The 17,750-nt window shown below is 50.5% G+C and overlaps 1 protein-coding gene across 2 annotated transcripts in view; it reads right to left on the bottom strand.

Moving 5' to 3' along the window:
- ACAN (aggrecan) overlaps positions 1-16,551 on the bottom strand; it is a 70,898-nt gene extending 54,347 nt beyond the window's left edge. For both annotated transcript variants that reach the window (XM_074399995.1, XM_074399994.1), the window contains exon 1: positions 16,411-16,551. The gene's annotated coding sequence lies outside the window, so the exon portion shown is untranslated. The remainder of the gene's footprint in view (positions 1-16,410) is intronic.
- Between the last annotated feature and the right edge of the window lie 1,199 nt (positions 16,552-17,750).

The raw sequence follows: 17,750 nt of genomic DNA, 5'->3' as shown, positions 1-17,750 counted from the left end.
AAGGAGACTGCCAGGAGGAGCATGCACTGGGTCTTATTCATCCTTGGGTCTGTCCCTCACCTGTGTGCACCTATCACAACTACTTCCTCTAAAAATTGCATGTATCCAGGCTTGAGTCCATGCCAGGCACGGTGCCCAGCAGCATTTTGAACATAATAGTCCTAAGAGAGGCACGCTGTGATTAGTCCTATTTTAGAACCAAGGGGACAGAGGCTCAGAGGGGGTGAATAACTTATCTCATATCCCTCAGCTGGAGAGTGGTAGAGCCAGAATTCAAACCCAGATTGGTCTGACTCCAAAAGCTGGGCTCTTAACCAGTTCCCTGCTTTCCATGTGTGTGCCAAGAATGTTGCTAGGGGCTGAAGATGGTACCCTTGGAGGTTTGTTCTAGTCATCAAAGGGCCTTTGACAACTGTGCCCCCAGATTAATTTTCTTTCTTTCTTTCTTTCTTTTTTTTAAAGAGACGGGGTCTCGAACTCCTGGCCTCAAGTGATTCACCCACCTTGGCATCCGAAAGTGCTGGAATTACAGGCGTGAGCCACCTCTACTGGCCTTTTTTTTTTTTTTTTTTTTTTTTTTTAGAGACAGAGTTTTGCTCTGTTACCCAGGCTGGAGGGCAGTGGTGAGATCATAGCTCACTGCAGCCTCCAATTCCTGGGTTCCAGTGATCCTCCTGCCTCAGCATCCTCAACAGCTGGAACTACAGCTTTGAGCCACCACATCCAGTTAATTTTTTTTTTTTTTTTGGTAGAGATGAGAGTCTCATTATGTTACCCAAGCTGCTCTCAAACTCCTGCCTTCAAGCAATTCCCCACCTCAGCCTTCCAAAGTGTTGGGATTACAGGCAAGTCAATGAACCCAGCCAACCCCAGATTTATTGAAATCATAGATTCAATTCACAGGCATTTGTTGAGTGTCTGCTACAGAAGGGTTCTCCACGTGAAGTGAGTTCAGCATCAAATTTGACTCAAAGGACCAAGGTACCTCAGGGCTGCAGAATAAGGCCTCCAACCTCAGAAGAGGAGGGATTTGCTCTCTGAGCCCCTCACAGACCTCCCCCTAAAAGCCTACCTGTCCCAGAGCAGTCACGGAAGAGCTGCAAGACCTTGACATGAGGTTGCCCCCGACCCTTGGTTTTCTTCCTTTCCAGCTGTCTCCGGCATGTCCCCAGTTCTCTGCCAGTCTGTCCTGGCTGTGTGACTGTCCCCTGCAAGGCTGTTAGGATTATAGTGCTTGATAACCTACCAACAGGATGCCTGAGCTGCTGCCTTCTCAAAAGTGCCTTCTAGGGACTCATGCTATCTGCTGCCTCTCACATCCTTCCAGTCAGAGCCTCTCCAATGCCGTTATCCTCACTAAGAAGCTACCTTCCCTTACTTTAAAAAAATTGATGATGTTTTCTCCTAAATTGTGGTAAAATACACACAACATAAAATTTACCATCTTAATCTTCTAAAAATGTCAGTTTAGTGGCATTACGTATTCACATTTTTATGCAATCATTATCACCATTCATCTCCAGAATTCTTTTCAGCGTTCAAAACTGAAACTCTTACACATGAAACAGTAATTCCCCATTTCTCCCTCCTCCTAGTCTCTGGCAACCACCATTTTACTTTCTGCCTCTATGAATCTGAATCTGACTACTGTCTTTTCTTTTGAGGAAATAAATAGCCTTATCCAATACAGTCTCTAGATATCTTTTTTTTTTTTTTTTTTGAGATGGACTCTTATACTGCATCACCAAGGCTGGAGTGCAGTGGCACGATCTCAGCTCACTGCAACCTCTGCCTCCTAGATTCAAGCAATTCTCCTGTCTCAGCCTCCCAAGTAGCTGGGACTACAGGCATACGCCATCATGCCCAGCTAATTTTTGCATTTTTTAAATAGAGACAGGGTTTCACCATATTGGCCAGGCTGGTCTCGAACTCCTAACCTTGTGATCCTCCTGCCTTGGCCTCCCAAAGTGCTGGGATTACAGGCGTAAGCCACCACACCCAGCCGGTATCTAGATAACTTTAGATGCTATTCCAACTGGACAAGTTCCATGTTTTATTCTTGAGTGCCTTCTATATCCAAGAAAGCCTTCACATTCACAGGGTCCTCCCAGGTACACATCACCTTCAGCAGTCTAGGAGGCCATCATATACTCTACAGAGGAGTTATCTCTTCATGGGTTTGGAGCCTAAAGCTCCACGTAAGACAGAATCCTGGTGCAATTAAAATTCCCCTTGAAAATCTTGGAGGAAGGCACCATATTGGAGACCCTCATGCTAGCTTCCAATGAGTCCCACACAACCATCTGCCTTCCATTGCCGAGTCAGACTATTGTGTATTGCAGTGACAAATGAATCAACTGGCTGCTATGAGGGCCATATTATATGAGAAATATGTATCATCAAACACCAGACACATGCTGGTGCCTCAAGATGCTCACACCATAAGCGAGCAAGGGAACTAGGGCCAATTCTGGGAATGGCAAATTTGGATCTCTTGTCTCTGGTTCACTGAGGACACATAACCACCAGGAGGATAACCTGCAGAATTTCTCACTAAAGTGTTCTCTCTCCCAGTGGCACACCACTGTATTGCAGTGGAACCTCAAATCTATGGGAGCAACTGTGCAGATTGTCCCTGATGAAGGAATGCACCCATAGTTGTGCCATCAGATGCAGTGCTGGGGCTAAGAAGGGCTCTCTGCCTCCTACTGACAAGTACCTAGCATTGCAGACATGCCTCTCTCCTACCTAGACTGTGGGCTCCCTGCGAGCAGAGAAAACTTCTATCCCACCTTTTCTATCCCCGTCTGTGTCTCGGAGAGAGCCTGGCACACAGAATAGTCAAGTAAGGAAAACTGTTTACTGACTTGGAAACATGTCCGTGCTGTATCATTAAGCACAAAAAGCAAGCTGCAAAATAACACATACAATAAAATTCCATTCTGTTTTTCTGTATATCCATTCATGGGAAAAAGACAGGAAAGATAGACAGAAATTTAACTCTGGTTGTCTTTGGGTAATAAGTCTACAGTAAATTTTTCTTTTTTTTTCATTTTCCTTTCTTTCTCTCTCTTTTTTTTTTTTTCCAGACAGAGTCTCACTTTGCTGCCCAGGCTGGAATACAGTGGTGTGATCTGGGCTCACTGCGACTTCTGCCTCCCAGGCTCAAGCAATCCTCCCATCTCAGCCTCCCTATCTGGGACTATAGGCATGCGCTATTAGGTCTGCCTAATTTTTGTGTTTTTTTTGTAGAGACAAGGCTTCACCATGTTGCTCAGGCTGATCTCAAACTGCTGAGCTCAGGTGATCTGCCTGCCTTGGCTTCCCAAAGTTCTGGGATTACAGGCATGAGCCACTGTGCCTGGCCGATTTTTTTTTTTTTTCTATCTTGAATATATCTATTTCCTAAATTTTCTATGATGTCCTTTATTATTTTTAAAGAAAAACTGTTTCTAAAAATAAAGCGAATTTTATATCCTTTAAAAAAATCTACATTCAAGACAATCACAGGAGAAAATAGATTCCAGGCCTGGAAGGTCATTAGGGGAACAGGAGTTGTATGTCAAAGCCAAAGGATTCCACAGTGACCAAGATGGCGGCCAACTGGGGACAGAGAGGGAAGGAATGTCTCAGCTGGGGAGGGAGCAGACTCCTGGTGTGTTAAAACTCTTGAGAATCTAATGGGAAACAGAATTTTCTTCTGTTACTGTGTTCAACAGATTTGGGGCTCGAAGTCGTTCTAGCTCACGCCCTCTATCACCTGAAGGTGGCTCTGACTCTGAGCTGAAGGAATCCATATGAAGTTTTTGGGCATGGTGTGTTGAAATAAACAGGCCTTTATGCACATAACTTGATCATGGGGTCCTTTCTGGGTAACAGGCCTCTCTGCTTCTTTTTCTTATGGTAGATGTCACGGTATGTGAGTAAAGACTGAGAAATTTGCCTTCTCTCTAAGCTTAGTGCATGGAATAGCCAGGCAACCATGAACTTTGGAATCAGACGGTCATGAGTTCAAGACTTGGCCCTACCACTTACGAGCTACGTCTCAGTATCGTCATCTATAAAATGGAAATAATTAGACCTACTTCATAGAGCTTTCTGCTGCCTCAGCGTGAAGTATGTGCATGCCAGAGTTCAGCTCAGATCATACAAGGGCATTTATACCTTCGCTACGCAACCTGCCCAGTCTCTAGTCAGCATAAAAGCATTGGCCGATGGGAGAGTACATCTTTTGTTTAATCTGTCTCCCCTGAGAGAATGACTTCCCTTAAATCCCTTGGATGAAGTGCAGGTCTAAATACATTGACAGCAAGTCAGTAAATGGCGTTATATGTTGAATTGAGTCCCTCCCACCAAAAAAAGACACCTTATGTCTAAGTCCAAACCCCCAGTGCCTGTGAATGTGACCTTATTTGGAAAGAGGGTCTCTGCAGAGGTCATCAATCTAAGATGAGGTGGTTAGAATGGGCCCTCAGTCCAATATGGCTGGTGTCCCTATTGGAGGGGAAGATGTCCTTGTGGAAACACAGATACACATGGAGATCACCAAGTGACAGTGGAGGCAGAGACGGGAGTGACACAGCTGCAAGCCAAGGAACATCAAAGATTGACGGCTGCCATCAGAAGACAGGAAAGGGCAAGGAAGGATTTCCTACGGGTTTCAGAGGGAGCATGGTCCTACCAACACCTCGAGTTCCGATTTCTGGCTTCCAAGACTGTGAGACTATAAATGTCTATTGTTTTAAGCACCCCGTTTGAGGTTCTTTGTTAAGGAAGGCCTAGGAAATGAATACAAAGGGTAATTTTTTATAATACTACTACTACTAATTTTAAAACTTCTTTATAAACAAGAGTCCCCAATCTTACTTGGTCATCAACCTCAGGGTCACTTAGATTTCTCAGGAAAACCATTTCCGATATCTGGTCTCAATCTCTCCATCTTTTTTAGAGTCTTGCTCTGTCGCCAGGTGCCAGGCTGAAGTGCAGTGGTGCGATCTCGGCTCACCGCAACCTCTGCCTCCTGGGTTCAAGCAACTCTCCCGCCTCAGCCTCTCGAGTAGATGGGATTACAGGCACCTACTGCCGCACCTGGCTAATTTTTGTATTTTTAGTAGCATACCTGGCTAATTTTTGTATTTTTAGTAGAGACAGAGTTTCACCGTGTTGCCCAAGCTGGTCTCGAACTCCTGACCTCAAGTGATCCTCCTGCCTCAGTCTCCCAACGTGCTGGGATTACAGACACAAGCCACCATGTCTGATCTTGCCCTTCTACTTTGAATCCAATCGTTGTGTTTCTTCAAGATTTCTGTCCTGTCTAGACTCAGTGCATCTTTTTTTGCAGGGTCCACACAGGACAAGAAAAACCACAGTTTCAGCCGATGGTAGAACTGAGTCTGTTCAGCCACCTTAACTGGCTCGGGACCACCAAAGTTTCTTCTGGTACCTTTAGAATTACGCATTCTGCAGTCCCAGGAGAGGAGGACAGGCGATGGGGGCAGAGATCAGTAGGGCCAGAGGCAGTTCCCAACACAGCACCGGCACCTCCTGCCCCACGAGCCTCCTGATAGCACGGACATGCTGGCTGAAGGAGTCGGGTGCAATCAATTGCAAAGGCTGCACATTGCACAACTCCAGGAGTCGCTATTCCCATGGACCATGATGGAATGGCGCCCTCTGGAGTGATGCTTTGTGGGAGCCCCGGGTACAACAGAACCCACTGCACTTCCCAGGCCTATCAGGAGCCAGCCTTGGCTTTCGTCATCTGCCCTATCCCTTGCTAGCTTCAGGGTGGCAGATGGCATGTGGCTCTTCTTGTATTCCTGAGGCCCCTTTCTGCTCCAGGATGGTAAGACTATCTTAAGAGCATAAGTTGGCAGAAAAGCAGCTGAGAAACTTCAGTTTGGGCAAGAGGAGGCTGTCACAGCTCAGTCACGATCATCCAACAAAAATGCAGGTTCAGAGATATCAGGAATGGGTCTGGGAATATTCATGATTTACAGCAGCTACTGTTTTGAGAGCCTTTGCTCTGTGGGAGGTACCATGGCTTAGGTATATTATCTCCTTTTATTCTCCCAACAAATCTACTGGGTGGGAGTCATTATATCCAATTCGCGGATGAGGAAAACGAGGCACAGCAAGACTAATCAACTCTGTCAAAGTCACACTGCTGATGAAGTGACCAAAGTGAGCCTGGAGCCCTTCAGTCCGATCCACTCCTGGAAGAGGATGGCTGAATGGATTCTTTCATGAGTCTAAGCACTAGCTGTCATCAGGAAGGGAACCAGGAATAAAAATGTAGGTGCCATGTGCCAGAGTCACTATCACAACTAAGGAAAGACCAGAGGGAGCTGTAGGGCCAGGAGGGCCCCCAGGGCATGGTGCTGGAGAGGACAGATGCAGATGAGTCTGGAGGTGAGGTGACAGATATTCAGTGTGGACTCCAATGGCTGAGAAGAGGTGCCCACTGAGATTTACAGAGTCACGAAACCTGAGTAGCCAGGGAGACCATATCTTATTCTCCATCCTAGCCCCAGTACCTGGCCTGCTTCCTACTGTGGCATAGAGGTGCTAGGACCCTGGGGCTCAAAAGATGTAAGGGAAATGAGGTAAAAGATGGCCCTGGCACATGCTGGGTGGCCCAGTAGTGATAAGAACTAAGGCTCCAAAGGTGGTAGCACCTAAAAATAGGCATTTATTCCTAAAAGCAGCTCCTCCCGATGATGTTGGGGTCATGATGAACTGCTGAGAGAGGCTGGGGAGATGAGGGCTGCGCATATGGAAGTGGCCATCGCTCTCCTCAGTTGGGTCACTGGTGGCAGAACATGAGCTGGCCCAGGGGGTGGCCATTCTGATTGTACAGAGTCCCTGAACCGTGGCCACAGTAAAGACATATTCTCTCCCAGGTCCCAGATTTCTTGTCTATGACAAGAGCAGAGTCCAACATATCGATGGCTTTCAAAAGACAGAAAACTGGAGATGTTCTAATAGAATCTGCTGTGCCCTTCTTGACCCACCTCTCTGGCCCCATGGGGTATCATAGACTGAACCCCGACTCCCTGCAGACTCTGAAGCATATTTTGAAAATCCCTGAAGTTATTTGTCCAGCCAATAAGCTTATCCTGAGACCTACTGTGTGCCAAGCATTTCCTAGGTGCTGGAGACACAGAGTGATCAAGACAGATGGAGCTCGTGTCCCATGCAGCTTTTGCTCTTGATGGAGCTTAGGAGAGACCAGAGAATCACCAAGGAAGCCGACCAAGGAAGCCGACCAGAATTTCTAGATAATGACAAGCTAAAGGAAAATGCAGGAGATGGGAGTGGGGGTGTTTATTTTCTTTAAATCGGGTGGGGGGAAAAGAAAAAGCTTCCCAAGAGGAGGTGACATTTGGACCTGCATGACCAGAATGAACCATCCATCAAAGCCCTGTGGGAAATGCATCTGCGCAGGGAGACAGAGAGGGCAAAAGTCCTGAAGGAAGTGGGAGGCCAGGGGCTGCAGGGAGGTGGGGGAGGGGAGGGTGACAGGAGGAGGAGGGGACGCCAGCCAGTTTGGGGAACTGTAGGCCAAGGCCGGGGATTGGGCTTGATTTTAAGTGAGACAGGACCATCTCTAAGGTCTTTTAAAAGCCTCTGCAATCCCCAAGAGGCTTTTAGAAGGGATACACAAATAACCTTGATCAATTGCTGCGTGCATCTAAGGGCGAGTCATTCCACACAGCACTTGCAGTGGCTTAGGAAGGGGTGGGAGTCCCATTTTCCAGCCGCTGAAGCATCAGAGCCTTATCTGGTGTATACAAGTCTTGCTGACCCTGCTGTGCGTAAACTCGGGAGTCCCTGGGTCACTGAGATGGCAGATCCAGAGAGGAGGGCAGATGGGGAGGGCCTAGCTGGGACTCCAAGAGGCTGAGGCACTAACCCAGTGCTACGCTCCTCCTGCACTAATGAAGCCACTCCAACTCCCAACCCAGCCTGAAGCAGCCCTCCTCTGCTCAGGAGTGGGTGTAAAGGCAATCTGATGTCTCACACTAGGGGACCCTCTGTCAAAACATTAATGAAATAAGTCACAACAGAGGCCCACGTGGGTTGTATTTAGGAAACCAGTGGGAATCCCAGAACAAGGCTGCTTTAGGGGAAATAGATGGCCTGGGATGGGGGAAAAAGCCCCTGGCTGGGCCATGTGAGTCTGGAGTGGGGTTGATGCCCATGGATGGGACAGTGAGGACAGGCGACAGAGACAAGCATGCAAACAGGGCACTGATTTGCACAGCTCCAGGGGCCGCTGTTCAGCCCCACTGGTGCTAGTCCAAGTGTTCCAGGAGGCTGGCACCCAACAGGCCAGGGAACAACACAGGGTTAAGCCCTCGGCTCAGACAGGGGAGGCAGGTGGCCAGGCTTGGACAGAGAACAAGTGGAGAAACTGCTGAGGGGACAGGGCCCTACCCCATCTCGCAGTGAACTCTACTGAATGCTCCACCTCTCTCCCCAGTGTTTTCTTTTAATCCAGAGAAAAAGGGAACAAAATGAGTACCCAGCATGGCCAACCTTTAGAGGGAAGGTTACAGGTGTGAGATAAAAAAAGGGGAAGTTAAGGCCCAGCCAGGCCTTGGAGAAGACGGGGCTTAGAGAGTGCTTGCTGGGTCAGGGACTTCATTTGAGATTTAGGATTTTAAGCCCTAACTATCAGGGTCTCCCCTTTCCCTGGGTTGCCCCTTGGCTGGATGCAGCTGCTGTATTCCTGCTGTGGGCTCAACCTGGACCAGTACCTAGATTAACATCTCTTTAGTCTCAAGTCCCTCCATCTACTGTAGGAAAAAAAAAAAAAAAGCTTCAAGGTCAAATTCAATTTGAAAAACTTGATGGAGATTTCCAAGGTCCATCAGCATATTAAGAAGCCCTACAGGGAAGGGACCCAAAGTTAACTAGGGTTAATTTTGTTCAACCTTGACTTTCTCTGAGGGATGAGACCTTTTTCATCTGCAAAGCCTGTTGCTGGTCTTGAAAAGCGTGTTCTATAGAAACCACCTTGGAGAACCAAGGGAGGAAGGGTCTTTGTCTCAGGCCAGGAAGTGGACACAGGAGAAGCTGGCCTTGACTTTCTCACTCCCCTACAGGGCAAACTGGGGGCAGAGGCAGTTCTGCCCTTGGGGAAGGAAGAGAGCAAGTGGCCCAACAGGCAGGGCTCGAGAGAAGAGCTTAGAACCCAATACACTCTGAGGAACTGTTTTGGGCTTTTAACTAGTAGTTGACAAATTAGACCACACTGGAATCACCTGGGCCATTTTAAAACCCACAGATTCCCCACCGCCATCCCCTCCATCCCACTGAAGCAGAATCTCCTGGAGCACATCAGGGCTTCAAGCACCCGTATTTTTGAAAAGCTCCTCAGATGCAGCTAATTTTAGGCCCCGAAGGCTAACTCTAATGACAGCCTCCGGGCCTCCTTTTCAGTGTCTTGTGATGTTGAAAAACACTTAACTACATTTCTGCCTGAGTCATCCTAAAATCCAGGCTTCCCCTGAGCCATCTGGATATGCAGGTCAAATGAGATGGGTTGGAGGGGAGACAGGGAGCAGCTGCTTGGGGAGGAAAGGAGTGAGGGGAGGGTCAGGCCAAGGGTCCAGACTTTGCCGGGAAAAACCCCCTACACAGGACCGGAGGCGGGGCTGAGGCAAGGAAGCCACGTTTTCTGAGTGAGATGTGAGGTTGAGCTCTGACTTGCCTTAGACATTTCTCTTCTAGAGGAGTTTTTCCCCCAAAAGTAGCCCTGGAAACAGCGAGGACATGGAGGGACAGAGCCACAGGGTGTTCCAAGGGTGGACAATGGGTGGCCCAAGGACCAAGTCTGTTTAGAGCTGGGTTCTAATGAGATGTCACAGCGTTACCATGATCTGATGATTTCCTTTACTGCCTTGAATGGGACGTGCGTGGAGCGAGGCGAGGAGCCTCCGAAGCAGCCTGAGACCCTCCATCCAAGTGCCCTCTCCTCCGGAACTCAGCCTCCCCCTCTGCATAATGAAGAAGACAGTGTGGTGACCCCTATATATCTCTCTGCTGCAATGTTTTATGACTGTAAAACAGAGGCTCGGGAAAGCTTGACGGTTTACACAAATCCACCCCTTTGGCTAGTGGCTTTTAGTTAGGCCTGAATTTATCGTGACTTCAACTCCATCTTACAGATAGAAAAGTGGAGGTATTCAATGATATTGCTGCATTGAGATAAATCTCCGTGGTCCTGATCCTCATTTGGTCCTCTTTTCAGTAGCTGGGCTCACCTCAGTTCTACAGACACCCGGACCCCTCTACCTCTCACTCCACGTGGAGTCACGGTGCAGCTGCTGTATCTGCAGTGCCCTCTGGAGGACGCAGCTGCCCGGTGCCGCAACTAACGCAGCCTGTTCTGGGAACCAGAGATCCCTGCATGTTGCAGGGAGTGCAAGATGGAGGAGTGACAAAATGCCCATCTGAATATTGTTGGTGCTCTCCTTGTCAAGAACTGAAAGGAAATTCTAGTACTATGGTTCATTCATTCTTTCAACTAGTCTGTTATATGTGCCTGGCCCTGGATTAGGGATAGGGCACACCAGACATGAAAGGTGCCTGCATCCGTTTCAAGGTACTCCCACAAGCCTCCTCCACAGACAGTAGGACCTCACTGGATCTTGGCCCATGAAGGCAGGCTTAGCATCTCCGTGTTATAAATAAAGAGCCCGAGGCTGAGAAGTGAGACAGTTTGCCCTCGGTCATGCAACCATCCGTGCCCAGTCCATGGGCTGACTCCGAGTGCGGTGCTCCTCCCGCCGCACACACTGGAGGAAAGCAAGCACCGGGCCTTCCTCTGGAGCAAGGCCTCCCAGCTTCCCACTCCTTGCTGGGAGTGGAGTGTGGAGGGAGATGCTCACACCACCCACTGCCCCTCCCCGAAGCAGAAAGGAATACGATGGCAACCCTGCCCCAAACAGCAACCTTCTTTGGCTTCCTGATCATGCATGTCTGAACCTGTTGATGCTGTAACTTTCCATAGTGGGGACTTTAAAAGCCTCAAAGATAATAATAACAGCTGCCATTTTATTGTACATCTAATTTGTGCCAGGTCCTCTATTTGTGTTCTCTTAAACCTTCACAACTGTCCCACGAGTCCATGTCACATATGAGAAATGCAGTGAGACTCAGAGAGGACGACTGCCTTACCCAAGGGCATACAGCTAGGATTTCAACCTCAGTCTGGGCCAACGCCCACACTTTTTCTAATTTACCACAGGGTCCCTGACTTTTCATTTGTTTTCTCCTCTGAACTGCCTACCCAACTCTCCCTCTTGTCCTCCTAACCCCTGTCTTCCAGTTGCTGTGCACAGTAGGTCATGGCCTGACCTACTAACTAAATGAAGGTCTGCAGCAGAGTTTCTCAGCCTTGGGACTACTGACATCTGGGGCCAGATAATTCCCTCCTGTGTATGTATGTGGGTGGGGACTGTGCTGTACACTGTAAGATGTTTCACAGCACCCCTGGCTCTATCCATGAGATGCTAGTAGCATCTCACTTTCCAGCGGTGACAACAAAAAATGTCTCCAGACATGGCCAAATGTTCCCTGGGGAAAGCCAGGTGAGAGCCACTGCTGTCTAGAAGTGAGAGGTCAGGTTCAGGTTGGTTATAGCCTGTCTTCCCCATTTAGACTGTAAGCAGGTGGAGGGCAGGGAGAGTGAGTTGATTTATTCGCTGCTGTGTTATCCATGCCTAGCACAGTGCCTGGCATGTAGCAAACGCTGCTGAAAGAAGAATTAATGAATGAATAAATGAATGAATGGGATGAATAAATGAATGAATGGAATGAATGAATGAATAAGTGAATGAAATGAATGAACAAATGGTCGTGAATGGTCTCTGGGAATACGGCATGTTCTGCAATGAGAGCCTGAAGTTCTAGATCCCTGTCCAGATTCTTACCAACCAGCTCTGAGGCAGCAGCCTGGGGCATATCTTTCCCCTCTTTGGGCCTGGGTCCCTTTTGCAATCTCTTAAATGAGGGCCATCATAGGCCTGGAAGGCCCTGGGAATCTGTGATCTGGAGACTGCCAGAGACGAGGGGACTGAGGGGGGCTGTTTTCCAGGCCAGGTATTGCAGACCTGCCGTGTCCTGTTTCTCCTTCTTACCCTCGCCCCTCAAGTCAAGTCAATTACAGAGACAGGCACCCCCCGCCCCCAAATCCACCAAAACAGTGACCTACAAGGAAGAGGTGCCTCCTTTTTTGAGTGTGTATCTTAAAATGAAAAACATGTAACCTCAAAGGTAACCAAATATCCAAATCGTGATGCCCAGCATCACACACCCCAAATCCACCTATTCATGGGTTTAACAAAAAGCTTCTTTAGGATACACTGTAAGGCCATTGAGAGGGAGAGAAGTCACCTCTCACAGGCCTGGCCAGCCCGCAGGGCCCGCCCTCCCAGCGTGCACACGCACACACACACATAGACACACACTCCTCCCCTTACAAGGAGGCTCTGAGTTTTTAAAAGTAAACTCCACTGTTTCCGTTCTTGCCCTGGATTCAACTTTTGAAAAAAGAAACCGTTTTACCGTGTTCCCTACAAATCTCCCTCTCTGGTCCTCCTCTCGCCTGCACTCCCGCTCCTTCTTCAGCCCTCCTCTTGTTTTGCTGGTCTCCCAGTGACCCTTCTTCAACCATGCCCAGGGGCCCAGATTCCCTCGCAGGGGTGGCTGGGTCCTGTTGGATCTGGGGGAAGGGGAGCAGCCACTCCCAAGGTAGCTGTCACAGAAACAGGACTTTCATCCCATTGAACAGGACCTCCTTAAGTTATCAGGGCGGCAGTGCATCAGGACAGGAAGCATGGCCACGAGGCCAGGCTGCAGCGACAGCAGGAGAGGAAAGCTCCTGTTCCCAAGACGTGCTCCCATACTCAGATCCCCTTTCCCAGGGCAGCTGCTGGCCTGTTCCCTCCCCTGCTCTACTTGTAAGCAGACCTGTCCTCCATGCCCTGCTTGCTCTCTGACTCTGGGTCCTCTTCCTTGAACTTGCCTTTCCCCAGCTCCAGTTTCCACCTCAGCTGCCTTGACTCCCCAGCATTTGCTGCAGTGGCAGCAAGGGTGCCCCAGCACAAGCCACCTAGCACCACAATGCTGGAATTTCTGACACAGAAACATCAGTGGGCTCAATATAGTAAAAAATAAATAAATAAAAATGTATATGCAAAGATCAAATTTGTATATATTTTCATAGATACATTTATATTATAAACACACATAACCTCATAGAGGGCTTCAACATAGATAACAGAAACAAAAGTTTCCAGAAACAATACTTACCTTTGCTACATAGAAGACACTATGAGATTATCTAGTATTTCCTATTTTATTAAGAACTCCACTAAATTGATTTCACAACCTGCCTTTGGACAAACCCGGTGCTAGACATCCCTGCAGCAGCAGACAGACTCAAAGTGGGTCTCTAAGCAGGGTCTCATGGGCTTCCTTTGGCTCAGCTGAGGTCCTCCTAAGGGCCCAATAAGAAGGGCCTTGGGAGGAACCCAGTTCTAGGAGACATCATTAAAAATAAATTCACTGGCCAGGCATAGTAGCTCCAGCCTGTAAACCCAGCACTTTGGGAGGCCAAGGCAGGTGATCACCTGAGGTCTGAAGGTCAAGACCAACCTGGCCAACATGGTAAAACCCCATATCTACTAAAAATAAAAAAATTAGCTGGGTGTGGTGGCACACACCTGTAACCCCAGCTACTTGGGAGGCTGAGGCACAAGAATCACTTGAACCTGAAGGGTGGAGGTTGCAGTGAGCTGAGACTGGGCCACTGCACTCCAGCCTGGATGACAGAGTGAGACTCCATCTCAGAAAAAAAAAAAAAAAAAAAAAAAAAAAGATTCACACCAAGAGTTGGGACACACAGTTTCTTGCCAAGAGAAAATATTTGAATTTTTGCTATCCATAACTTGGGGTTTGCGGTGACCCCCAAGGAGGCTTAGGAGCTGTTAGAGGAGAGGAATTAAGGTTTGTGGTGATTGCTGAGAGCCGAACAAGACACCCACTTTACATCTTTTAATCTTCACAAAAATCCTTTCGTGGAGGATTTTCTCCCCTTTTTAGAGAAGAGGAAATGAAGCCTCCGGGAGGCTGAGGTACCCTCATCAAAGTCATGTAGGCAGTGAGTGGCTGAGCTGGGATTTGAACCCCGGTCTTCCTTGCATGGTGGGCTGTCCACTGTCCCGGCTCTTGCCCACCGTCTCAGGAGGTGAGGTCTCTCTTGGAGCTCCCTCTCTAATTGGGGACGGGCGTAAGAGGAGGAGAATGCTCTGCCTTGGCATGCAGGGGTGAGTTGCTGCCTGGGATTGGGGTTGTGTGACAGAGAGATGGGGAGCAGGGGCAAGAGGTGTGCCTGGGTGTGAAGAGGACTTCCAAACATCAAACAAAATATTCCCATGTAAGTATGATTTTCACCGAATATTCTAGGAAAATAAAAACATTCATTTGCTACTAGAATTAAGAATAATAGTAAAATTAATAATATCGAACAGTTACTGAGTACTTGCCCGCTGCCAGGCACTACGCTCAGCCCTTTGCTTGGGTCACCTCACGTCTATTTAATGAGTACTTGCTGTCTGAGCACACAGCGCGGCGCCTAGGTGGCGCTCAGCGGATATTGGAGAATGAATGAAAATACCAGGCACAGCAGTAGAAACTACAGGTAAGTATATCTAAACTAAACACAACTCAAGGCAACTTGCGGAATTCCAGCATCTCTCTAAGAGATATTTTCTTCCTTCTGACAATTCCTTCTTCTGAAACTTTTTAAGCTGGGGAGATCTATTGTTCTGCAATCCTTTCAGGTTAGAATCTCCCCTCCACTCTCCCACTCCGTGCTTCCGCCCTCAGAAAGCCTCGGGGGTTTCTTCCCCATTGCCTTTCCATTGGCCGCAGTCTCTCCCTGGACTCTGTGACTGACAAGTCAACAGTCCTACTCCGCATCTTCATAGCACCTCCAATCCCTCCTTGCCCAGGGCACATGGGCAACCTGATTGCTCCTTGAACATGGCAACCCAGGATGAGGAAGAGAGGTAAGGATTAGAACCCAAGACCTCTGGACCCTGAAATCGGGATGAGGGACCGACTATGGCCTCAGAAAACTTAGATTCTAGTTCTGCCCCTGCCCCTAAGTCACAGTGCAACCTTCAGAAATTCATTGCACCTTTCTGGGTCCACTCGCCCTCCTCTTCACATGAGACTGGTATCTTTTCAACGTCCAGCGTCCGCCTTACACTGTCAGACACCCACCCACTGCAGCACCCACGACCCCAAAACACCGTGCTAACCCAATTCCGCTTTGTATTTTTCTCCCGGCAGCCACCCTCACAGAACTGGAATTTACACATCAGTCAAAATGCTGAAACTCCAGCTTCTTCATGGTGAAACCCTAGTAGGATCCCGTCAGAACCCAGCTCGTGACTGAAAGGAGGAAAAGTTGGGGTTGGATCCTGTCTCGCAACCAGAGACAAGCCCTCACCCCGCAGCCTGCTCTGCCTAGCGTGTGGTTCCGTTGACATGCTGACAGCCTCCAACTCAGCCCCAGGGCTGGAAAGGGCTCTCGCTCCGCCAGCACTGGCTGCGTTTGCAGAGGAACCCGCAGGGAAAAACCGCGGTGGTCGCGTGTCCTCAGCTCCCCTCCCCTTTCTTCCTGGAGAAATGCCCCTTCTTGGTTGGACACCCGGGTGCTCAGGGCACTGCTCTCTCCCGTGCTGGCAGTTCAGTAGCTCTGTCCCAGGTTCCGCCAGTCTCCCTGGGGCATCCTCTCAGCTCTTCAGGCACTCTGGTCCCTGGAGGAAGCCGAGTGGCTAAGGATGGGCTCTGTAGCCTCAGCTGAGGACCTGCTGTGTCCCTGACATACTATCCATATGATTTCATTGATTCCTCCAGACCCCACGAACGCCTTCTCCTTCTCAGCTGACAGAGGTCAGGCCAAGGCTCAGGAAGGTGAAGCACATCTTCCAACTCAAAAGTAACACCTGGGGGATTCAAACCAGCACTCCCTTGACTCTGAAGCCGCTACTCTGTCAGCCACGGGTCCTTCCAGACCCTAGGATTTAAAAAATCACACGGGGGTTTGGAGTCAAGGCTGCCTTGTTCCTTTATTTTGGAGGACTCGGAGGCAAGCGCCCCTCCTCACGTGTTCCTTTGCCCCATTCACTGAGTCTGCAACCGCCAAAAAGTTTGCTCAACTCCACCGCGGACGCGGCGGGTGGACGTCGGAAGCCCCCGGCGCCCGCAGCTTCCGGGCGGAGACCCAGGCAGCGCAGCCCCCAGCCCCGAGGCGTGCAGCCTCAGCCCCCCTCCTGGCTCTCCGGGCGCCCTAGGAGAGCCTCGCCCTGGAGGGAAGGAGACAGTTACCTTGAAGAGTTGGACTCCCTTCTCCGAGAACTTCGGTCCCACACACCTGGCGAGGCAGCTGGGGGCTCCCGGGGCCCGGAGGCCCGAGGCTCGCCGCGCCGCGAGGGAGACGCTCTGCGCGGGCGCTGCGCACTCCTCCTCCTGCCGGCGTCCTGTCCGCCGGTACTCTCGGGCGGCGGCCGCAGCGGCAACTGCTGGGTTGCGGAGTCCTGGCTGGCCGAGGGAAGGGACACTGAGAGGTGCCCGGAGCCCCCTGGCACCCGCGTCAGATGCCGGCCGGCGACGGTGCGGAGAGAGCGAGCCCTTGAGCAGCGCGGCGCGCGTCCCCAGCTCTGAGAGCCCCCTCTGGAGCGGCGGGGAGGTAGGTGGGCCGGCGGGCGGGCATAGCGCGCGGTGACACATACATAGGGACGGGCAGGGGAGGGGAGGGCCCGCGAGGGGTGGGGGGCGGGAGGGGGCGCGCGCGAAGGGAAACCCCACCCCCGGGGACCGAGGGGCGGCCGGCAGGGGGAGGGGAAGGCAGAGGCGTCTGGAGCGCGCTGAACCCTGGCTCCGGACAGGCGCGCGGAAGGGGAAGCCACCCTGCGCTGAGGGCGTGAGAGGAACGCTCGCAGCGGCGGCGCGGACCCGGCGCTCCGCGGCCGGCGGGAGGAAGGCGGCGCGAGGAGGGCTGGAGGGCCCGCGTCTGCATTGCGGTCGCAGCTCCGCAGTCGGAGGGGCCCGGAGGACTGCACCCTCAGAGCAATCCCGAGCGCCCGGGCTCTGGGGCCGCCGCGGCCTGACGGGGCTCCCGGGCGCCGGGCTGGGGTCTGCCGCTGAGGCTGGGCACGACGCTGTCAAGGGAGGGTGCGGCCCCTTACTCTCGACCTCGATTTGGAAGGACCCTCACCGAGGAGCTGGCTGAAAGTTTTCTGGTGGTGGGGTACACCGGGATGGCAGGGGATGGCAGGGGATGGTGGAGAGGGGAGGCGAGACGGCGGCGGGGAGGTAGGTGCACGGAAGTTGCGAGCCTCTGGGTCTTCAAAGTCCCCAGAAGAGACCAAGGACATCCCATATGGGGCAGGAATTCTCCAGCTCCTCTACAGCACTCTTTAATACTGTTTCCGGGAAAACCAGTAAAAGAACTAGCAGCTTTTCATCCCTCCTATGAGCCCGTTGTATAACATACATTATTATTTCATTTAATTTTTCCAAAGAGCCCAACAAGGTAAATATGACAACTCCCCACCTGCCCCCCCACCAAAGATGTGAAAACAGGCTCAGAAAGTGGTGGGTCTGAGTTCAAGTCCAAGGTCTTGGGCTCTCTGCTGCACGGGCTGCTGGCTGAGCCACGGCACTTT

Source organism: Saimiri boliviensis, chromosome 5, assembly GCF_048565385.1.
Source record: "Saimiri boliviensis isolate mSaiBol1 chromosome 5, mSaiBol1.pri, whole genome shotgun sequence".
Taxonomy (NCBI): domain Eukaryota; kingdom Metazoa; phylum Chordata; class Mammalia; order Primates; family Cebidae; genus Saimiri; species Saimiri boliviensis.
Note: the sequence above shows the minus strand (reverse complement) of the source record. Positions and strands in the feature narration are given on the sequence as shown.